The sequence below is a fragment of the Alosa sapidissima genome, chromosome 15 (assembly GCF_018492685.1).
Source record: "Alosa sapidissima isolate fAloSap1 chromosome 15, fAloSap1.pri, whole genome shotgun sequence".
NCBI classification, from domain to species: domain Eukaryota; kingdom Metazoa; phylum Chordata; class Actinopteri; order Clupeiformes; family Clupeidae; genus Alosa; species Alosa sapidissima.
In genome coordinates, this window is record NC_055971.1 from 30,307,599 (window position 1) to 30,332,598 (window position 25,000).

The following is a 25,000-nucleotide window of genomic DNA, read 5'->3' on the forward strand; positions in this document are numbered from 1 at the left end:
GACAAACTGCAGACTATATATAAGGGCCAGTTCACACAGATCTAATGACAGGAGACACTATGGCTTTAAGAGTGTTTACATGGACAGTTTTTTTGTCATTCCAATTAAACTATTCGGTAACACTTTATAATAAGGTGCCATAATAAGTAGCAAACTAGTCATTACCCTTTTTTAATATTTGTTAATTGTCACTAAAATATCTATTTGGCACAAATTAATAGTTTTTTTGTCATTAATTAAATATTAGTTGTTTGCATAAAATCTGTACGTTAATGTTTTAACAAATAGAAAACAATCTATTAACTAATATTGTATTACAGTAATATTTGTTCGTTTTTTTCAATTGCTAACAAGCGCTTACCCATACTTCAGATATTTTTTCTAAACTCTTAACACAGACTCACACTTACAAAACACAATTGGCCAAATGGATCATTTTCTTCACAAAAACACATTTTGTTAAATATATACTAATACATCTATCTCTGCACACACTAACTTTACCAAAACACTGGAAATCTGACTCAAAATTAAATTATTCTGTCAAAGAATAAGAATAACACTTGTTTTCACTTCACAAGGTACATGCAGTCAATCAAAGTATACCAGGTTTCAAAATACTGGCTATTGTTGAGATTACAAAAACTGCATAGACTTTTATGTTTCAGTTTTACAGGTATTTGCATGCAAAACATGCAATCCACCGTTTTTACACTAAATTTCTTGGTTGGAAACTGTATCTCCACATGTGATGTTCACATTCAAAAGCATTCCAGTAAATTCCAGCCCTCTAAGTCACTTGATATCACTTAGAAACACAACTGAGCCCTAGCACCAGGTCTTATGAAGCAAAAGTAGATCAATATAGAATGAAAATATGAGTGCTTTAGACCATTATTTGCCAAGGTATGCTCATGCATTTTGTAAAACGAGGGCATTTTGGATCAAATTTAATTGAGACGTAGTAAAATTAATCTGAGAATGTAAATCACTATACGAATATATATGAAAAACGTTGTCATTTTTGGATTCCCAAAAGCTTTCAAATGGTGTATAACATTACTATGCTACATAGCAATATGGTGCATACAATGGTGCATACAATTGATTTAGTTGGGGGTAGGTGGGGGAGGGGGGTAACCTCCCACCGGCGGGACACTGAAGATTTATAAATATTAGTCAGAGGATGAAAGGACTGAGACCAAAACTGGCTTATCACATGTATTTAGGCTGGCGTACATAAAACAGCATCTGCACAAGCAAAATAAAAAGAAGTACATAAGCTATTGTGTCAACATTGTTCATGTCATTAGCTTTGTCTGTCTGTGTATATTACTAATCTGTGTAGATATAATATTACAATTAGGGCTGGGATAAACGATTATTTTTTAAACGATTAATCTAGCGATTATTTTTTCGATGCATCGATTAATCTAACGATTCATTTTTTTAGTCCGATTCGATTTCGATTCGGGTTGATAATTTGATTATCGATTATCTCCCAATTATTTCACTAATAGCAACTTATACATGTTTATTTACATATATGAATGAAAAACATGAATTCTTTAACATTGCAATATATGTTTATTGCTCTTAAGATTCCAAAATAAAAGACTATATAAGTGCAAAGTAATGCATTCTTAGTCAGAGGTAGCATTCAATAAAGTTCAGTAGTGTATGTCTAATTGAGTGTCTGTCATTTTTAAGACGTTCGTGTGGGAATCCTTGCAATTAACATTAACACAGTTAAAAGACTGCTGATGTGTGGATGCAATTCATAACGTAGTTAGTTCAAATAACGGTTCGTACTTCTCCTTTGGACAAGCACTTTTGAGTCTTGGAAAACACTTTTCCATTTACATCGGGATTTTTTGCAAACAATAATCAATAAAAGTCAATCAAATGAGCCTGAGTAACGAATACAAGCAGCTGCAAGTAAGCATGCTAAACTTGACATCCAAAAAGTATTGTAACGTTAGCTTTGAAATACTGCTTGATTCCATACTGTAACTTAACTTAGTTTAGTCTCCTCAATGTACTATGTTGTGATAAGACCTTAACAGAGTTTACCTTAACTTTAATGCTGCAGTTTTGAACAAATTTGCGCAGCATGGTCACGATGCTAAGCGGATTTAATAGAAATTTAGCCCACTGTGTTCTATGCAGTGCTTCTATGTGGCAACAACAATCCTTCAACAATCGTGAATAATTTGTTAAATGCACATGCAGAGGAGGAGCAGCGGGCTCGTTACGAGAGAGAGCGGGCGGGGCGAGGAAAGGCTGTGTGAGTAAAAAGTGCAGCTCAATGAAATTATCTTATCTTTAATTTAAATAGTAGGACTATAACATAGAACATCAATGTGCGGTTTTGATTTCGTGGTGCCCAGCCACAGATTAGTCAATGTATGGAAAACACTGAAGGTGTAAAAATAAAAATATTTAGCAGCACATGAATCGACGCTCATATTTTGCGTCAACGTATTTTTTGCGTCAACGTCATCGATTACGCCGACGCGTTGTCCCAGCCCTAATTACAATCTGTCTGTGTATATTACTATATTACTAATATATTAATTAAGCTTAACCAACTTTATTATAAGGGGCCCCACACTGATAGCTATATATTACTAATATATGAATTACTGTAATCTTAACCAACTTTATTGTAATGGTCCTATGAGGAGTGGTTTATATTGGGATAGGCAGAAGCACAGTTTAATAACAATTAGTTAAATAATAATATATCATTCACTTTTATATTAATATATAATTTGTAAATAAACATTTAACATTTAAATGATGTAAGATAAAACTGTTAATTAGTGCCAAAAAGACATTTAGACAATATTAGTTAATCGATTGTTTTCTATTAGTTAAAACATTAATGTACAGATTTTATGCAAACAACTAATATTTAATTAATGATGAACAAAACTATTAACTTGTGCCAAATAGATATTTTAGTAACAATTAACAAATATTAACAACGGATTAGGTAATGACTAGTTTGCTATTTATTATGGAACCTTTATAGCGTTACCAACTGTTCAGATTGAAAAATGTATGCCGTCTGTTTACATGGGGTACGTTCTATTCAGCCGGTAGAACGTACCCCAAACATCACTTGTTTATCTGTCATATGAACTAGTTGCCTGATTAAAACATACCTGGCAAAAAGAGCAAAGGGGACATATTGTGCAGTTGTAAAACTTTCTTTACAGCAAATGATGTGAAAGCACAAGACAAAAAGAGTGGCGAGCAAACAGAGTTTGAGTTGAAAAGTGAATTTAAACACACTTGATTGGTGTGTGCGTGGTGTGCATCTGAAGATTACCTATGGTTATAAACACTTCATGTTCTCAGACACTTCAGACGTGGTCAGTCGGAGAAGAGGCCTGGCCGGGAACGGGCTGGGCAGTGCGGGCGTCCTGCACATCTCAACACAGGGACAGCAGCAACCTGCAACACAGAGAGGATATGACCACTCACGTCAGCGCCGCTACACACATCTCAACACAGAGAGGAGGTGACCACTCACGTCAGCTATGTACGCAGTTAACACATAGAGGATATGACCACTCACGTCAGCGCCGCTACACACATCTCAACACAGAGAGGAGTTGACCACTCACGTCAGCTATGTACGCAGTTAACACAGAGAGGATATGACCACTTACGTCAGCTCCGCTACACACATCTTAACACAGTCGACACAGAGAGGAAGAGACCGCGCACGTCGACTCCACTACACACATCTCAACACAGAGAGGAGATGACCACTCACGTCAGTTACACATTAGTCTCACAGAGAGGTCCAATCACATCAGCTAGTGACTGGTGCCACAGAGAGGTCCAATCACATCAGCTAGGTACTGGTGCCACAGAGAGGTCCAATCACATCAGCTAGGTACTGGTGCCACAGAGAGGCTCAAACAGGTCAGCTATGCACTTGTCTCACAAAGATGCTCAAACAGGTCAGCTAAGCACTAGTCTCACAGAGACGCTCAAACAGGTCAGCTATGCACTAGTCTCACAATACGCTCAAACAGGTCAGCTATGCACTAGTCTCACAGAGACGCTCAAACAGGTCAGCTATGCACTAGTCTCACAATACGCTCAAACAGGTCAGCTATGCACTAGTCTCACAGAGACGCTCAAACAGGTCAGCTATGCACTAGTCTCACAATACGCTCAAACAGTTCAGCTATGCACTAGTCTCACAGAGACGCTCAAACAGGTCAGCTATGCACTAGCCTCACAATACGCTCAAACAGGTCAGCTATGCACTAGTCTCACAATACGCTCAAACAGGTCAGCCACGCGCTAGTCTCACAGAGAGTTCCAATCACATCAGCCACGCACTAGTCTCACAGAGACGCTCAAACAGGTCAGCCACGCGCTAGTCTCACTGGTCTACTGGTGCCACAGAGAAGGAAGGGAAGAGCGCTGACATCACTAGGCTCCCAGGGGCCGGCGTGTCTTTGGAGAAGTCACAGTGTGGAGAGTGCATGCTACGTCAGCACACCAGCATGTACACTGAGAGTTGGCTGAAAGTCTTAAATGCACTTAGATAACCAAATAACCACTATTATTTAAAGCAACACCAAAGCGTTTTGGTAACACTCCATAATAAGGTGCCATAATAAATAGCAAACTAGTAATTACCTAACCCTTTGTTAATATTTGTTAATTGTTACTAAAATATCTATTTGGCACAAGTCAATAGTTTTTTCATCATTAATTAAATATTAGTTGTTTGCATAAAATCTGTATGTTAATGTTTTAACAAATCTATTAACTAATATTGTATTAATATTTGTTAATAATATTAACTAAATGTCTTTTTGGCACTAATTAACAGTTATGTCTTACATCATTTAAATGTTAAATGTTTATTTACAAACTATATGTTAATAGAAAAGTTAATGACATATTATTATTTAACTAATTGTTATTCAACTGTGCTTCTGCCTATCCCAATATGAACCACTGCCCATAGGACCCTTACAATAAAGTTTAAGCTTAATTAATATATTAGTAGTATATAGCTATAAGCGTGGAGCACCTTATAATAAAGTTGGTTAAGCTTAATTAATATATTAGTAATATATAACTATCAGTATGGGGGACCCTTATAATAAAGTTGGTTAAGCTTAATTGATATATTAGTAGTATATAGCTATCAGGGTGGGGCCCCTTATAATAAAGTTGGTTAAGCTTAATTAATATATTAGTAATATATAACTATCAGTATGGAGGACCCTTATAATAAAGTTGGTTAAGTTTAATTAATATATTAGTAGTATATAGCTATCAGCGTGGGGCCCCTTATAATAAAGTTGGTTAAGCTTAATTAATATATTAGTAATATATAACTATCAGTATGGGGGACCCTTATAATAAAGTTGGTTAAGCATTATTAATATATTAGTAATATATAACTATGCATATAGTCGGTTAAGACGTTCGGAAAGGTTACCGCCCCCCATGAGGGGGAAAACATGCTAACACCACACAATGGAAGTCAATGGGCGAACTCGCTAGCAGTTAGACTTTATACATTAGTTTTACATTCAGGTGGAGTTCTGCTTGTTTCTGAACACAATGATTTGAAGGAATTGTATTTACTTAACTGTCCTGTGTATGCCAACAACCTAATTCACCCTCGATTGCCCAATGTTGATGACAAATTTCTCTGGAAGCTATATTTGATGGTACCGTCATTAGGTTGCTAACTAGCTATCTTTATATCGTCAGTGTAACATATCCAACTGGTACACATTACTTGTTAAAACTATTCCCACGGACATTGTAGGGAATGTCATTCTTGTGAGAATAAATTAAGATGCAACTTATGAGTATGTGGTGTTATGGCAATAGGCATAGCTTGCTAAACCGAGCTACACAGTCCGGCCATTGAAAGCAGTTCTACAATGAGTACACTTGAGAGAATTCTGGCAGTTTAACTGGAATTAGCAAAATGAGGGAACTTAATGTTACCCTTAACCTCTTTGGTGCACAGATAACTCTCAGTTCAAACGTGTTTGTGCCGTTTATTGATGTATGCTAAAAGATTTAATCTTTTTAAAGGTGTTTTCTGTACTCATGCCGGTGCACCTCCATTAGATTACATGCAATCAAAACGAACATTTTCCCCCTTAGGGGCGTTTCAGCCACGGTAACCACGGTAACTGGGGGCGGTAACCACGATTATGACTAGATGCCGACTGTATGTATTAGTCAGACAGTGAAGGGACTGAGACCAAAACTGGCTTATCACATGTATTCCTTTATAGGAAAAGTTAAAACAAAACATGCCTTCAGGCACTGGCATACATAAAACAGCATCTGCACAAGCAAAATAAAAAGAAGTAGTTGAATGGTCTATATTACATACATCATTCCTATACCATCACTGTTAGGGGACATGGAATGTACAGGTGCACAAAACGACAGTTAATCAATATTCTGAGACTCACTAAATATTCACAGACGTAGACCATACGGACATAAACATAATGCTAAACTAAATGTACATTAATTTCCTGCTCAGGGATTAAAGTGAAAAAAAATCGTTTGACTGAACTTTTTTCAGGCCATAAGTCATACGTTGTTCATATCTATCTATAGAGATAGCACCCCTTTTGCGGTCGCGACCTACTGGTTTTTAATGTACATAAAGATACAAACAGCAAAGTAAAGGGAGTATTCGCCTTATTCACACAGCGGCCATTGTTTAAACCAAAACGAGGCTACAGGGTACACTTACTATATAATTAATGCCACCTACAGGTGAATGCATAGAACATAACAATCCTATGGTTTGTGTACCCTGTAGCCTCGTTTTAGCCGCCAATGGCGGCCATGTGAATAAGGCGAATTGAGAGTGTTCTTGATTGAGATTGAGTTTTCCTGATGAACAAAAATATATTTTAGTAGCATCCCTGACCATTGCTGATTAGCCATTGCTGTTCTTTTCTACTGCAGAAAGGCTTTAACACACTCTTATTTAATTACTTCAGACCAAAAGTGTTTAAAGGGGAGATTTTTTCTTGTTAATATGCAATTCAACACCAAGTAAAATCTATAAAATCAAGTTTGCAAGACTTCCCATTTCCTCATCAAAGTAACGAATCAGAACATTCTAGATATTGTTCATATTTCCATTTGTTGCCTCATCCGCATTTAATGAAAACATGGTAATTTTGAGTTTTACAGACAACTCAGTTTTCCAATGAGCAGCAATACTGTGTGTGCTCATGCAGGAGGTCTGCGCATTTGATAACGACAATCTGGAGACGGTGCTTTTGTCTTCAGCAACAGATTGTATAAGCCAGGTTGACAAGAGGTTGCGATATGGTGAGGGACAGGTCGTGTTGCGCTATGAAAGAACATGCATAGCCTACTTTCTAAACGTAAAAAACGGTCAGCCATAGATAAACGTAGCCTACCTCTGTAGTGGTGGCGAGTTGCACCAGGTAGGGAAGATGTCCTGAAGTGCACGAACGTTAACCTTATGGCGGTCTTCTGATTGTTTGCGTGCTAAAACGTTTTCCTATTGTATCCATAAACAATTTTCTTGCAGCGAACCGCGCAAAAGCAAACCCCTGGCACTTTAATTTCTTTACACCATGGCTTGTTAGTTCTCCCCCGTTTCTAACAGCTGCCCATCTCCATTTATTTTTTAACTTTTGACACCTGCCTTCCTTTAGTAACAACGCATCCATGACAGCTATAGTGGCCATGCCAAATAGACGCACACAAATCATGACGCTAATATGCGAGGTTCTGGTAGGCCTACTGGTTATGGTTTTGTGCTATAAATTAATAATATTTTATAGCAAAGTTTTAAGTTGACTATTTTATTTGTATGGTTATTTTTTGTCAACATACACTCACAACCTACTGTCGTTAAAAGTGAGGCCTAAGCAAAATAGGCTACAAGGCTGTCTGTGCGTCACAAACAGACTGACCCCCTTACTCAACAGTTCGCGATGATGACAGTGATATTATTATTATTTTTTATGCTAACACGCTCAGTCAAAACCTTCCGTCACAAATTGTGAAAAACATTGTTGTACATGTCATAACAGACGGGAAAATGAATTGCATAGGCTACGGTTTATATTGTGTCGCTTTACACATAATGTTAGTTGCATTGATTAAAAACTGTAACAATAATAGTAGCCTACATCGGGTGGCATAGCAGGCTATCTGTTCAAGTCATAGGTGACACCCAAAATGAGTGACCTCCCCTGACAAGAGTTCGCAATAGTAAGAAATTGTCTACATTGATGCACGGAAAGAACACAGCCTACGCTTCTTCTTCGAATTCGCACATAGAGCTCACAATATCGTATCCAAAAAAGTTAAACGGATTGGCCAACCTCATCAGCTGTCTCTAATGTGTCACTATAATCCAACTTTTAGACCGTTATAGTCCTCCATACGTGTTCTTTTTTTTTAGGCAAACGCCCGAGACAAGTTGGTAGCTACAACATAAACAAAGCGAAACTCATGGCTGACGTAGGCTATCTTCTTGAGCGGTCACTGATTGAGACACAGAAAGTTCTCAAGAACACTATTAGGTCTTTAAACATTTACCATCACACACATTAATTCATCGGACCTAATATTTGTAGTTGCCTTAAAAAAGGAAAAGTAAAGGTGATAGCGCCCCCCCCCCCCCCTATTTTTTTTCTCATCGGATCTGCATCGATCTCAAATATGACATTTCTAAAAACAAATTGACGGAAATCCGTCCTACGACGGAGAACTTTAATCCTTGAGCCTGCTAGACTGAATTGCACTTTCCATGCACAGTGGTGGCCAGTGGTTAAAAAAATAACGGAGGAAAGAATGTCCGCTTGATTGGTGTTAGTGGCAGATATGAGGTTGTGATGGTGTTGGTGGCATATGTGAACAATAGAGTATGTAGGCCGCCTACCCAGACACATTTATAGCAGCAGTATGTACTATGTAGCATTTTAACTGGCAATGTTCTGCAATAAATGCTGTTCTGACATTCTCAGGGGGGGTCTGACCTAAGGAGCTAGGCTAGCATGCAGCAGCCAGAAAAGTTGTGGGTTCAATTCTTGGCTTCCACCATTGTGCATTTGAGCAAGGCACTTAACCCCAAATTCCTCCGGGGACAATGCACTTTGTAATATAATTTAAATATATAAGTCACTTTGGATAATAGTGCTAAATTAATAAATGTAAATGTAAATAAATGTAAATGTAAATAAATGTAAATTAAGGTCTGAGAAGTCAGGGAAGATATGTAGGTCTAGTTATGAAATACTGTTTTCCAGGTGCAAAATTATGGAAAGTCTGGAGGTTTTGCTCAATGTAATACATTGGCAGAAAAGTCTATTATACTAAAATTAGACACTTGTTTTATAAAACCATATAACTATTTACCATTGTGTTTCTGAACACAATGATTTGAAGGAATTGTATTTACTTAACTGTCAAAAATGTTTTATCACCAAATGAACTGTCTACTTATGTGACAGGCCAGCAGTAGGCTATAGCTGATTGTTTTCTGTGCTAACGTTACCAGTTAGCCATGAGTATTTGTCTGACTATGTAGCATTCAGTAGCCTACACTAGCCTTACCATCTTGTTTTGGAATATGAATTTTTGGAACTGGTCTTCCTGCTTTGATCCTAACCTTCACAGTGTATTTGACTGAAATAAGATTTGAGATTGTCCTCTGATTCCATTGTAGGCCCTACTGTTTATTTCACGAGCAAAAAACAAGCTTTCCATTCAACACAAGATTCTTAGTATGACTGCAGATAACGTTCTTGCACCGTTGCCGCTAAAAACAGCACCCCCTATCACAATTGAAAATTGCTGTATGGAGGAGCTTCCTCCCTTGGCCATTGAAAACGACGTGATTCACGAGCCGCTGGGGTCCGAGGCGTTTATAATGGACTTCAATGAGGGGCTTGAGGAGGAAGCTCCTCCATACAGTAATTTTCAATTGCGATAGGGGGTGCTGTTGGCATTTTGACCTAGGGGAACGATTTTGTTCATTCAAAGTGTTAAAAATAGTAATATTAACAGTCATTTATCAGATTAGTAATTCACTTTATATATTTTTTATTGTTCTCTGAAATTTTAGGGAGGGTGTTCCTCCCTTTCCTCAATGAAGGAGCCTCCTCAAACTAAACTACACTGAATGCATGGAAAGTTGCTAGCGGAGCTTACAGCTAGTCACGTACAGTGTGTATGAACTCGTGGTCATAATGAAAACATTAATAAACGTTGTCTAAGTTGCTAGAATTGCACCCAAATCCTAACAATACATGTAAAGTAATATAATACAGGTGATATATCGAAGTTTTCAACTTAAACAACATTTTACAGTTACAAAATTAAAACAAAGTGGGGAGTGCTTTACATAGTCAACTTACCCAATGCAAAGCAACCGCTTCGAGTTCTGATCGGGTACGGCAACAATACAAGGACAAAACGCAGCAGAGCTGCAGTATACCGTTTCTCCAAAGGGGGCTCTAAAACACTAATCTCGATTAAACTGCTTAATTACGGCGAAAATCACATACAAACACTAAACTACATTTCTAACTCTGTTACACCCACCTCCCCTGAATTTCACCAAATTCGAGCAGCAACCAAATAGTACTTCCAAAGGCAAAAAGTACACTACTTTCAAACACTAGACAGAGGGTCACCAATTACAGGACAGCCAACCACAAAGGTATCCAATAAGGATGAAGTGGAAGAAGAGGTGCACAAACTCTCACACAACCAACCACTGACCGTAGGGTGCCTTATGCACCCCACAAGACCATAAAGCCATAAACCATAAATTCCATAAATACTCCATAAAGCTAATCAGAAAAGCTTGGACCACATAACCATGTTACCAAACATGTGTATGACCTCAACTAGATGTCTAATCATGAAAAACCCGAAACACTGACCTGCAGATACCCTGCATAGACGGATGTGTGTGAACAATATCTTGTCTTGACATAGTTTGAATCAGTCTGTCAACTGGCTTGAGAATGCGACCAAATCTAGACCTCAACTATCAAACAACTAATATTTAATTAATGATGAAGAAACTATTAACTTGTGCCAAATAGATATTTTAGTAACAATTAACAAATATTAACAAAGGGTTAGGAAATTACTAGTTTGCTATTTATTATGGCACCTTATTATGGAGTGTTACCTTTGATGCAAACAACATTTGTGAACATGTCAGATAGACCTTGTTGGTTCTTGGTTGACGCTGTTGAAATGAAGTAAAGTTGAAGCCAGAAATAACTGAATTCTTAAACAGTAATGCTTAACTTCCATATTTCACAGTACATTTACAATCCAAGTTGCTCTTTAAATCCAAATGCGACTGGTTTATGTAAACCATTCAAATGCCAGCAATGCTGTACTCATTCCAACCCATATTTAGCCCATGTCCACTGTTATGTATGCCTATTCACTGTGAAGACCTATTCGCTTCACTTTAGCCATTCAAAGGCAAGAACACAGAATGCGTCCAACTCATACATGCAGTACAAGCCCAAGGTCGGTTTATCGTGAAGTGAAGTATGGCAGTGTGATAATGTGTGAGGATCTCATGAATATAGTATAGTATATAGTATTAAGTATATATACAGTGGGTCCCCGTTAAGTTTGGACGGGTTCCTTCATGAATCACGATCCCCATTTTCTCAGCAGAAATGGCACAAACTGCAGTTGACACAAACAACCACAAGGTGTCACTTGGGTGCCACTACTATTTTTGATGCGACTGACTTACTGCTTCCATGACGCAGCGGGGGCACGGGAACTTCAATTGATCACGGTAGTTTAAGCTTACACTTGACAAAACATTCTAATATGAAAATGTAGATGCAATTGTTGTAAAATGGTGCAGCTCCTTTAAGAAAGCACTGTGTGCAGGGATGGAGAGAGAGAAAGCGAGAGGGGATAGGCCTATGTGTGTTAGAACTAAGCGTGTGGGAAAAGTACGTGCTGTTGAGACTGGAGCGAGTCATATTCAAAATAATGCAAAAAAAAAGCAATTATCCTCATTCATTGCAACCAAAGCATGACTGCTTGCCGACGTTCAAACGAAAAATATATCAAAGCACCTTTTGCGTTTGAATGTAGCACGAAAAAATGTTTAAACAGCTGGACAAATGATTTAGCTAATTGATTATATAACCTGTACACCAGCAATTGTTGAACATTTACCTGTACAAGTACATTGACAGTAGCCCAGCCTAACAGCATGTTGTAGGCCTACTGTAGAAATTTCACTTAAATTGCAACCGCAACATGCCTGCTTGCCAACGTTCAAACGACAACGAAAAAGATAATAAAACAACAAGAGGGTTGAGTCTGAATGACACTGAGTTTTTAGACACTGAGTTTTTGTAGTTAAGAAATATTTTCGTATAAAAAAAAATGGTCATTCTTCAATCTCCTTCACTGACGCCTATGGAAAAGGCTTAACGTCCCAAAACAACGATCAATGATCATCAAATTTCTCTCTCACATTGCTCCTCATAACCATCTATAAAAAAGTGTTTTTTCTTTTCTTTTTGAGCACATCCGAATCCCAGGACATAACGCACTGGACCTTATAATAGGCTCGAGATATAATTCCAAAGGGGGCAGATATGGGCCACTGCACTTAAAACTTAAAAAGATGAAGCTTTCCGAACTTTGAAATTGCGATCAGTGACTGGCATCGGGTGAACGAAGCTTTTCGAAGTTGAACAGGCTATTAAAAACAATTTGCGCACCTCCATGTCACAGGAGAGACTGGGCTCTCCCTTCTATGAAAAAGACGTTAGGCTACCTGCAAACTGGCCTATGATTTCATTGCTGAGTTTGCGGCAAAGCAAGAAAATGTTTTTTTTCCTGAGTCAGGATATGGCGAGTCAGTGTCATTTATTTGTCCAATGTTAGCCTATAGATACAGACCAGTACATCTTATCAATAGTTTGAATGTCGTGTGTGTTTCTGCTCATTGACAAATACCGTTCAGCACAATGATTCATGCCCAATGAATTCCCCCTGTTAAAGTGTTCGCCTTTGTTACACTATTTGGTTTCGTGATGTAGCCTATGATAAACACCATATGGCCAAATATGTGACTCAGCTAATGTTATAGGCTATACAATTGAATTTCCCCTCTTAAAGGCAAGCTGGTGTAGCTTATTAGACTAGGCTACTATTAAAATACACCGACGGTAGCCTTGGCTATGTGTAAAGTAAGCTATCGCATGATTTCATGCACGTAAGTGAAAAGGGCCTTGCATCTGTCAAGTTCGCACAGGGCCTCGCATCCCCTTGCGACGGCCCTGCAGCTCCTCCTAAGACAGCGAGGAAAAAGTTAAAATACGCGATAAACCCGGGAAAAGTTGACAGGTTTGTTTCGGTCCCGGTGATTATTTGTGAAATTGTGCAAACGACAGCCTTTTCAAGGCATTTCAAGGAAGGAGTCGTAGCATGCAAGCTCCCAAATTGACCCAGTAGCCTAAGGCATCAATACATTGTTGGGACTGGGGAGGATCATGCGTTTTTTCTCAATCACTTTGGAGGGTCATAGAAAAAATTCTTGCTGGCGAGGGAGGGTCACGTCTTTTTTGACTAACGCTCCCAAAACTCCTCCGGTAGCCCCTTAATTAAATAAATAACGAACAGTCCCTAATTGATTAATAGCCTAGGCCTACACCAGCAATTGTTGAACATTGACCTGTACAGGACATTGACAGTAGCCCAGCCTAACAAGCAAATGTTGCAACATACATCAAAAGACGCAATTAATCAGAAATAAACTAGATGTACCGCAGAGCGGTACAAAATATGACCGCCGCCCAGTCCAGCACATTTTTTCCACAAAAAGAAATCACGCTGAAAGGCCTATATGATTCTAACTGTCTCACTAAATTGCATTATCCACACTCAATTCTCACTGGTATCTGCTAGACAACAAGTACCAAAACATGATTAGTTCATAGATTTCACATGTAAAATTCATTTTATACAACCCCACCTCCATCTTGCCTGTTTATAATTCTGAGAAATTCTTGATTGTTTGTGTTATGTTTATGTGTGTGTGTGTGTGTGTGTGTGTGTGTGTGTGTGTGTGTGTGTGTGTGTGTGTGTGCGCGCGTGCGTGCTTGTGTTTGTGCCTGCGTATGTGCCTGTGCATGCAAGCGTACATATGTCTACTGTGTGAGTATGTGTCATACGTATGATTACTGTGAATGTATGTGTGTGTGTGTGTGTATCTGTTTGTGCACATGTGTGCACATGAAATGGGTTAACATGACCCCTGGAGGCAAACATACGGAAAAAAATGGTCATCCTAGGCCCTACAGTTCTCAAGATATTCACAGAGAACTGTGTCTGCCCTACCCTCCTTTCGGGGGGTCCAGTCCAGCGGGGGGGCTACAGATCAAAACGAAAAATGATAGTTCCATGCTATCCATGTGGGGGTACATGCCCACCAAGTTTCGTGTACCCCGGTCTTTCAGTGTCCCGGGAATCCTTGTTGGTGTACGTCACTAAATGTACACATAAATTATTTTATTGTAAGGCCCCCCATGAACGAAAGTACTCAAAACTTGGCATGCATTTGGAGGGTGTCATAATTATCCTACACTTTTAATTTCGTGCAGTTTTGACCTTGTCAGTCAGAGATATTGTGCTGAAAACACCAATTTTTTTGCTTTTTAATTTTTAACTAGGTGGCGCTATACATGAAATAAGTGGTAATGGGATGGGTTGACATGCCCCCTTAAGACCAACATACATAAAAAAGATGGACCTCCTAGGCCCTACGGTTCTCGAGATATTCACAGAAAACTGTCTCCGCCCACCTACAGGCCAGTTGGTGTATAGTAACATAAATTAATTTATTGTGTGGCCCCCCATGAACGGAATTCCACAAAACTTGGCGTGCATACAGAGGGTGTCATAATGATCATACACTTCCAATTTCGTGCAGTTTTGACTATGTTAGGTCACAGATACCTTCAATTACAACACCTCATTTTTACTTTTTTGTGTTTAACTAGGTGGCGCTATACATGAAATGAGTGGTTATGGAATGGCTTGACATGGCCCCTTGAGATCAACATACAAAAAAAAAATGGTCCTCCTAAACCCCACGGTTTTCGAGATATTCACAGAAAACTGTGTCTGCCCTACCCTCCTTTCGGGGGGTCCAGTCAAGCGGGGGGGTTACAGATCAAAACGAAAAACGATGGTTCCATGCTATCCATGTGGGGTTACATGCCCACCAAGTTTCGTGTACCCCGGTCTTTCAGTGTCCCGGGACTCATTGACGGAAATTTGGGCATGCGAAAAAGAAAAAAAAAAAAAAGAAAAAAAAAAAAAAAATCTGACTAAACCTATATGACCGCCGCTTCGCTGCGCGGCGGTCATAATAATGCAATCTGCATCGCTTTATTTAACAAACTGCAAGCAACAAGAGCATTGAGTTCGCTGTAAGGCCAAACCCAAGAGCAAAGCCTATCTGTTAAGGCAGTCGATAGGCTTTATAACGAGCTGTGTGCCTGGAAAGACGATAGATGACGGCTCTGGTCATCCCATACCCTCCCCCCACTTCCTGTAGCCTACCATTATGAAGGCCTGTAGCCTAAAACGACTCGTTTCCGTTTTGTGACATTAAGCTTTTTCACGTTAAGCCCCCCTCCCCCATCCCCTTCTTTCACAAGCAGTGGGGGAGCGCGGGGCACAAAGTAACACTTTTTGGAAGACAAAGGAGGGTTCTCCGCGCTTCTGTCGTTTGGCCACAATCCGTTGCAACCAGGCCAGGACAGATATTTTAGAGAGGAGAGACGCCGGTGCAGCTCAGATGTCTTCTTAATTTTCTTTATTCTTCAGTAAAAGCTGCAGAACATTATTAAACTTTGACTAACATTTCGATGTGTCGATGTTTTTGACTAACGAACATCGAAACGTTAGTCAAAGTTTAATAATGTTCTGCACCTTTTACTAAAGAATAAAGAAAATTAAGAAGACATCTGAGCTGCACCGGCGTCTCTCCTTCTCTTTTTGGCTTTGGCTAAATATTTCTAAAATCATTTGAGTTTCACTAGTCACATGTTTTAACAAGCAACACTTGTTATTTAACTAATAACAGACGTGTGTCGAAAATTGACTTTATTTTCCATACGGAGAAATAACATATGCAGAGTCTAACCAAGGTCAATCTTGCCAAAAAAGCCCTCAAACCTGAAAACACATGAGGCAAAAGTGCAAAACATCACAAAACTAACTAAACTAACACGCGCATATTTTTGTATTGCAATCATTGTAGCCTACAGTTGTAACAGCGCGTAACAGTCGTTTTACTCCCCGGATGCGCTCATTATGACCGCCGCGCAGCGAAGCGGCGGTCATATAGGTTTAGTCAGATTTTTTTTTTTTTTTTCTTTTTTTTTTTTTTTTTTTTCTTTTTCGCATGCCCAAATTTCCGTCAATGAGTCCCGGGACACTGAAAGACCGGGGTACACGAAACTTGGTGGGCATGTAACCCCACAACATGGATAGCATGGAACCATCGTTTTTCGTTTTGATCTGTAGCCCCCCCGCTGGACTGGACCCCCCGAAAGGAGGGTAGGGCAGACACAGTTTTCTGTGAATATCTCGAAAACCGTAGGGTTTAGGAGGACCATTTTTTTTTTGTATGTTGATCTCAAGGGGCCATGTCAACCCATTCCATAACCACTCATTTCATGTATAGCGCCACCTAGTTAAACACAAAAAAGTAAAAATTAGGTGTTGTAATTGAAGGTATCTGTGACCTAACATAGTCAAAACTGCACGAAATTGGAAGTGTAGGATCATTATGACACCCTCTGTATGCACGCCAAGTTTCGTGGAATTCCGTTCATGGGGGGCCACACAATAAATTAATTTATGTTACTATACACCAACTGGCCTGTAGGTGGCCGGAGACAGTTTTCTGTGAATATCTCGAGAACCGTAGGGCCTAGGAGGTCCACCTTTTTTATGTATGTTGGTCTTAAGGGGGCATGTCAACCCATCCCATTACCACTTATTTCATGTATAGCGCCACCTAGTTAAAAATTAAAAAGCAAAAAATTAGGTGTTTTCATCTCAATATCTCTGGCTGACAAGGTCAAAACTGCACGAAATTAAAAGTGTAGGATCATTATGACACCCTCTGAATGCATGCCAAGTTTTGTGTACTTTCGTTCATGGGGGGCCTTACAATAAAATAATTTATGTGTACATTTAGTGACGTACACCAACAAGGATTCCCGGGACACTGAAAGACCGGGGTACACAAAACTTGGTGGGCATGTACCCCCACATGGATAGCATGGAACCGTCATTTTTCGTTTTCATCTGCAGCCCCCCCGCTGGACTGGACCCCCCGAAAGGAGGGTAGGGCAGACACAGTTCTCTGTGAATCTTTTATGGTATGTTGGTCTCAAGGGCCCACATCAACCTGGCTCATTATCACTCATTTGTGATTTGCCCCCCCCCCGGTAAAAAATGAAAATCAGTAGGATTAAAAGAAAGCCAAAATAAATATTCATCATCATCATCATGGCTGCATTTTCAGTATTGGCGAGAAGTAGTCGTTTGTCCACTAGATGGCGCATCGTTGCAGTGAGACGTAATTTTGTTGGAAGTTAAAAGTGGGTTGGAAAAAACAATGGACTCTTCATACAAGGACTGTAATTTACCGCAGCGAACATCTAATAAGGATAGGACGATGTTCACATGAAGTGTAATTCCCATTTCTTCTTGAAGCCGAAATAAATCTGAGGATGTTTATCGGACATGCTTGGTTTTTACTGCAGGTACGTTAATCTTGTAATATCAATAAGGACCTAGGTAATGTTACCGTTAGCGTTGGTTGAGTGATGGAGGCATTTGATTTATTGCATTTGTAGAAAACTATACATGCGGTTATACCAAGCAAATGTATAGCAGCACTGTTTGTATCTTTCGACTGTCATTTATTGCACGTGCTACAAAATCATTCTGTGCAATGGAAGATTTACCAACGTTACACCGGTCTGATACAGTTTTGCCTATACATGTGTGAGACTGAGACGCCTGTTTATTTTGTTTTAAGTGCATGCAGGGTGTGAGAGGGGAATCGATGTGCTTTGATTACAGCTTGGTAGTTGTAGTCTGTGAAATTAAAAAGCACGTGTGTGTGAAGTATCTAAACAATGACACCTTCATTTCATTATGGCTGCTTTAGCAAAACACCTTAAGCTACTGTGTAGTGGGTCCCATTTAGAAGTGGCTACTTCATTCGCGCTTTCCTTGACTCATGGAGCTGCGTGAATGTTATTACAACTTTTCGCCACGATATGACAGTTTAAGTCCGCTTGATACTGTAAGGCGTAAGCCATTGGTTTCCAAAGGAGATTTTATTTGTGTCGCCAGCATAGCCTATTGACAATTTATGTTGTCAATAGGCCTACCTTATAATCCTACCTGTAGCTTAGGGAAGCTTTCTATTAGGATCTAGTTTGTTAGTTACCGTTTTGTCATAACTCCCTGATGCATTTTTGCATTTAGAATAGCCAGAGCGTGTATATCTCAATCGGAAAATTAAACAATATCGGGTGCCTATGGACTAGGCTGGGTGAACCCAGCCTGATCTGCCCGCTATTTATTTTTTGATTTCTTAAAAGATTGAGCTTGGTCTGATGAAAGCCAGACTAGCCATGGACCTCAGTTAAACAATGCAAGGGAACATGAATCAGCCTATATTTGCACTAACAATAACGGACAAAAGCTCTTCAACTTTGGCCCGTTAAAATGTGTATGAACAGTCTAGCGACGCATTTCATCAAGGCCCATTTGGACATGTCAGTTATTTGCACCACTGGTTAGATGTAAAACAGCATTTCGTTTCAGACTAGGCTACTGTTACTTAATTTGTGCATTAACAATAACGTTTCAGACTACTGTTACTTAATTTGTGCATTGACAATAAAGTATTACATGAACTAAAGATGACTAAAATCTTATGTAGAAGAAGAAACATTCACAAAAAATCCATCCATCCAAAAATGACCTTTGTTTTTGATAGCTGTTGAAAACGGCATGGAACTGACAGAGATGTTTTTGTTTAAAAATACATAAAAAATAAATAAATAAATAACATTATGCTGATACCTTTTGCTTTTCCCAAATACAATGTAGCCTACAGGTGTAAGTGACCTTTCATCAATCCAGTTGCAATGGATGAACTGTGATGAACTGCCCTACTTGTGATTGTTTAGAGATTTTAAAGGTTTTATAACAATTCTACATCTTCTTTGGCTATTCTACAATCTATTCACCTTTTCAGCACCAGTAGGGTACTTTCTGTGCAGCCGCACACACACACTCAGGCATGCCAAACAAGCATACACAAAAGTTTCAAGAGTGGGGGATGGAGTAAAATATGGAGACAAATTGAAGTGTGATTTATTTTCGCGGAACGGATGTACAGGACTGAGCGGCGGTCATATTTTGTACCGCTATGCGGTACATCTAGTTATAAAGAACGTTTAACGTGTCCCAAAAACAGCTATCAATTAATCACCAAACGTATTATAAACAAGTATTGCCAGGAGCAACACCTTGCAAAAAATTATAACAATAGGCCTAGGCCTTTATATGGCTCTGCTCCTGCCTAGATTCGAACTCAGAACTACCTGAAAGTTGCAGACCTGTTCTGGAAATACGTGCATTAACCCACTCGACCGTCAGACAACGCTATCTGCTTCGAGTAGGCCTATTGGGTAGGACTGTAGCCTACACTGGTTGCTGTGGCACAGTCTTGAGTGACCGAATTCGTTTTTCTTTGTCATATGAATGCTGTCATTTTGTTAACATTACTGTTAAGGAGATGCTGTAGGCAAAGTCTATATTTCAACCTCGTTAGTGTAGTAAAAAAAATCAGAACTATTCACAAGGTTTCTGGGCAGCATATTTATGTTCTGTTAGCAAGCGAACTTCTCATGACTACCGACAAAGTAGCCTACTGCCAGCTGACGAAGCTCTCATTTTAAAACATTACTGAGAGACAGACACTGTACAATCAAGAAATCTTGCCACTGAATCCAAAACTATGTTTAACATTATGTACAAGGCTTAGGCTACAGTGGACTAGCATGTTGCAGGGGCTGCTAAAAACACAGAGAAACGCACTGAAAACTCGGCCAATCACAGCCCTTGCTGTCGAATGCGCCGTCTGGTTCGACCGTGGAACTCCACAGCGGACTATGGAGCCCCCAAGCGGCTGCAGTTGTACTTACATTTCACCATTCACCATGATCGTGAATGAAGTGTCAATTTTTAACTGGGACCCACTGTACAGTGTACACACAATGAGGTGAAGCACACACTAATCCCGGCGCAGTGAGCTGCCTGCTACAACGGCGGCGCTCGGGGAGCAGTGAGGGGTTAGGTGCCTTGCTCAAGGGCACTTCAGCCGCAGCCCACCGCGGTCGGGGCTCGAACCGGCAACCCTCCGGTTACAAGTCCAGAGTGCTAACCAGTGGGCCAGGGCTGCCCTCCGGTTACAAGTCCAGAGTGCTAACCAGTGGGCCAGGGCTGCCCTCCGGTTACAAGTCCAGAGTGCTAACCAGTGGGCCACGGCTGCCCTCCGGTTACAAGTCCAGAGTGCTAACCAGTGGGCCAGGGCTGCCCTCCGGTTACAAGTCCAGAGTGCTAACCAGTGGGCCAGGGCTGCCCTCCGGTTACAAGTCCAGAGTGCTAACCAGTGGGCCAGGGCTGCCCCCAATAGAATAGAGTGGGAGCGGGTGGGGGAGCCGCACGCTGTGTGTTGGCAGAAACACTATGAGGGACGCAGCCAGGCCAGCTTCTGTAGCAGCAGTCAAACTGTACTGTCTGTCTTTCATCAATAATTCAACACCTGGACAGGAACTCCAGTAGACTCCTCAAGCGCTGGACGCAGAATGCTGGAGTTTGGCTTGTGTGTAAGTTCCTGCCAATGCCTGATGCCTGCCATTGCTGAAAAACTTACATCTGTGCTTTTGTGTGTAAATATGTGTGTGTGCTTGTAGTGCAGGTGTATGTGTGTGTGCATGTGTGTGTGTGTGTGTGTGTGTGTGTGTGTGTGTGTGTGTGTGTGTGTGTGTGTGTGTGTGTGTACGTGTTGATGTTCTAAGCACTTAAGCAGAGACAAAATAATTTGCGGTTAATTGCATCTGAGAGAACACCACAGAGCATGCATCTGTAGGCAGGCAGGCAGGCAGGCAGGCAGAGACTTACTGCAGTAGGGGCGCTTTCGCTGTCTCTGTAGTTGACGTTCCCAGATAAGTGCGTAAGAAAGCCAGGTATGCCATACGGGAGGACAGCATATCTGTGTCATCAAGGAGACGTCTCAATGCAAAACAAGTATCTTTGTTGCACCGTCTCTTGCGGTGTGTGTGTGTGTGTGTGTGTGTGTGTGTGTCTGAGAACTTAAAGAAAAGCTTCTTTATGTATTTATTTCCCCCCTCTTGTGTTGATGATGAGAAGCGCTGCGTAGTGTCTGTTAGCCGAGCTGTGTGCTCTGGGTTTAAACACGGGGCCTGCTTATGCAGTACCAGCTGCACAGCACTCTGTGCAGGCCCCCATTCTGAAAGCTCAAAAGCAAACACAGTGTAGCAAAAGTACAGGAAGTCTGCACAACACCAAAAACATCTAGCTCCAGCAAGATAAGGAGGGAAAGTCAAAAGTAAAAGTTTCACCCACGAACAATCTTTATTTGTGCAGCTACCATTCGAAATATACTCTCCTTCATGACACCCATATACAACTCCTGTCCACATACATGTTTCTAACATCATGTCTAAGAATGTCTCTAATCTCATGTCAATATAGTTGGTGATATGAAAATAAAGTGGATAACTTTTTAATATATAATACTCCATAGCACAGTGCTATAGGGGTCTATAGAGGTCTACAGGGATCAGGGGCGTCGCCAGCTGACTGACAAATGAAGTGGCGAAATTCACCCACCATTCAATAGGTAATCCGTATTTTCTGTCTGAAATCTACCAACTTACCAATTTTGTCTGGTGCAATTTTGAGCCCTGCTAGTAGGCTAAGCAAGCATTGTATGCAGTGTATGCAGTAATTCAATAATAAATAATTTGGGCAGTCTAATGTAGTCTGTTGTCTACTATAATAACACATTTTATGTACTGTATATATATAAAAAATCTTTACATTTACATCCGGTCCAGCCGGGCTAAGCCCAGGTTGTCCTGAAAGTCTAGAAACGCCCCTGATAGGGATCTACAGGGGGTTTATAGATCTATAGGAGGTTTAGCTGAAGCCTCCCAGGCTTATCAGGATCCTGTTCCATTGTTCTTTTCAACGCTCACTGTGTCATCCTATAGCAGGCAACTCAGTGTCACATAGAGTTACAGGCTGGCAGAGACACACACATGACTGTGTATGTGTGTGTGCGTGTGTGCGTGTGTGTGTGTGTGTGTGTGTGTGTGTGTATTCTCCAGTGCTGCAGGGGAGTCAGACGACCTGGAACGACTCGTCCCAGAGGGTGATTACGAGGACGGCTCTAATTGTCACACCAGGACACACTCTGGGGGGAAGCAGTAAAGTCAGGGCTGAGATCAGAGCAGCACCGATGGCCCTGCCGGCAAGCCCACTTGAAAAGGCAAGCGCCCCATTGCCCCCCCCCCCCCCCCCCCCAACCGCCCCAATGCCCAACCGCCCCAACAGCTCCAACATCCAACCGCTCCATTGCCCCCCCCCCCCCCCCCCCAACTGCCCCAACGCCCCTGATCTTTTTTTTATCTGACTTTGTGTGACTCCAGGACAGACAAATAAAACACTGAATCTTTGAGTGATGTGAGTGAAACAGAAAGAGAGAGGGAGACAGAGAGAGAGTAAGAGTGAACGAGAGATAGAGAGGGAGAGAGAGAGAGAGTAAGAGTGAAAGAGAGATAGAGAGGGAGAGAGAGGGGTGGAGGTGTTCCCTCTCTCATTCCCTCCTTCTGCCACCTGTTGTGAAGAGCATGGCAGCAGTTAAAAAATACAGAGCAGAGAGCGGCACAGCGCTCTGGACGCCCGCTGACCCGGAGACGCTTCCAATGACCCGGAGACGCTTCCAATCAATGTCTGGCTGGGTTGCCGAGGCATCGCCTCATCCTGACAAAAAAAAAAATCACATACTGGGGCGGCAAAGGGGAACACCTGCCGGCAGCTTAGCACTGCATCCCCATCGTCACGGGAATGAGCTTCTCCTGTCGTCCCAAGGAAACAACAGCAGAAAGACAAGTGTGGACACCTGAGGCCCTGATCTATACTTTATTCTGTCAGTCTGTGCAGGTGAGGCATCAGGAGCATAGAACCAGCCAGCTGCGCCTGTGTTGTCCCGCGCTAAAACACACACAAATCCCAAACACACACACACACACACACACACACACACACACACACACATGCACACACACACACACACACACACACACACACACACACACACACACACACACACACACACACACAAAACACACACACATCCACTCTAAAACCCCGAGACAAATCCCAAACACACACTGCTTTCAAACACACACACACCACCCACTATAAAACTCTGGGACAAATCCCAAACACACACTGATTCCAAGCACCTGATTCAACTCATTAATTGGCTTTTGATTGGATGGATTAAATTTGCTGCTGAGGAGGGTGTTGACATTTAGCCAACTTAAGCAAAGATCCTAGAGGAGCAAGACAGCAAACCGTTCATCAATTTATTTGAGCTATCTAGATATTTACATTTGGCAGAGATGGCCAGCCATGTCTAGAAGTAGCAGGTGGGCGCTGAGACTTCCTCCCAGCCGAGCTGAGTCGCACCTGATGCAACAAATCATGTGCGGACCGTAGGGGAAAGCAGGTAAGTCTGTGATTGATGAAGTCAGGTGTGTTCCTGTTCAACTGGAACAAAAACCAACCGCCCGGCCGTCGGCCCTAGGCAGGGACATCAGCCAAGCCCCGCTGTTTGCCTGCCCAAAATCCCCATATCAGGACACTAAATATTCCGGGAAGATTGCTTGCTTCCCGCACAGTCTAGCCAACGGCCACAGAAGCCTTGCCAGGGGGAAACGCATCATTGGCGCCCTGGATTTTATCAGGCCTATGAGTCCCTGACCCTGTTAAAATGCGTTAAAATACTGATCCCTCCTTTACAGCTGTTTTTAAAGCTGCTGTTATTTTAATGAACTCCCCACCTGATGGCCCAGACGCACGCAGCATCACCACTCCCCACCTGTCTCGGCCATCCGTCATCCCCCATTTTATTTATGCCGCCGCTTCTCTCCGCGACAGAGCACCTCGTGAATATCTTACAGTGACGTCTTGGAACACGGTGCCAGCGAGCTGCTATAGGTCATTATTGATGTTGCTGTCGCCGGCTCAACAATAAGTGCCTGGGGATGTGGGAAGGGGGCTGGTGCCTGGGTACTATTGATTCAGATGGGCATTAATTGCTTTTGAAATGACTAGGAGCTGGACTGCACTAGGGGTATGTGGGGGTGGTTAGGAAGCTGGATTGCACTAGGGGTATGTGGGTTGGTTAGAGGGCTGGGTTGCACTAGGGGGACGTGGGGGTGGTTATGGAGCTGGGTTGCACTGGGGGTACGTAGAGGTAGTTAGGGAGCTGTTTTCTTTCTGCCTCATCACTTTATTAAAGATGCTGGAGGCAGATTCAGAAAATGCAGAAGAGGCAAGCTCGTCCAGCGCTAATGCTAACGCTAAGAGAGTCTTCCTGACATGATGAAAATAATCTGCTCTTAATGCAAGAGTGGGGAAATAACAGCTATTAGGGACGCCATGCACATGATAATCATCAAAAGCAGAGGCATGCATATGCACACACACACACACACACACACACACACACACACACACACACACACATACAAATAAGCACAAATAAACACAGATCCTGGCACACACT

At 41.3% G+C, this 25,000-nt stretch overlaps 1 protein-coding gene across 5 annotated transcripts in view; it reads right to left on the bottom strand.

Annotated features, from left to right (window-relative positions):
• Positions 1 to 25,000, bottom strand: part of LOC121683876 (galactosylgalactosylxylosylprotein 3-beta-glucuronosyltransferase 1) — a 130,492-nt gene that overhangs the window by 21,456 nt on the left and 84,036 nt on the right. For 3 of the 5 annotated variants that reach the window (XM_042063729.1, XM_042063728.1, XM_042063732.1), the window contains exon 3: positions 3,338 to 3,462. The gene's annotated coding sequence lies outside the window, so the exon portion shown is untranslated. Of the gene's footprint in view, positions 1 to 3,337; positions 3,463 to 10,427; positions 10,453 to 25,000 lie in introns of those variants that run through there. The other 2 variants (XM_042063730.1, XM_042063731.1) reach the window with 2 other exon arrangements.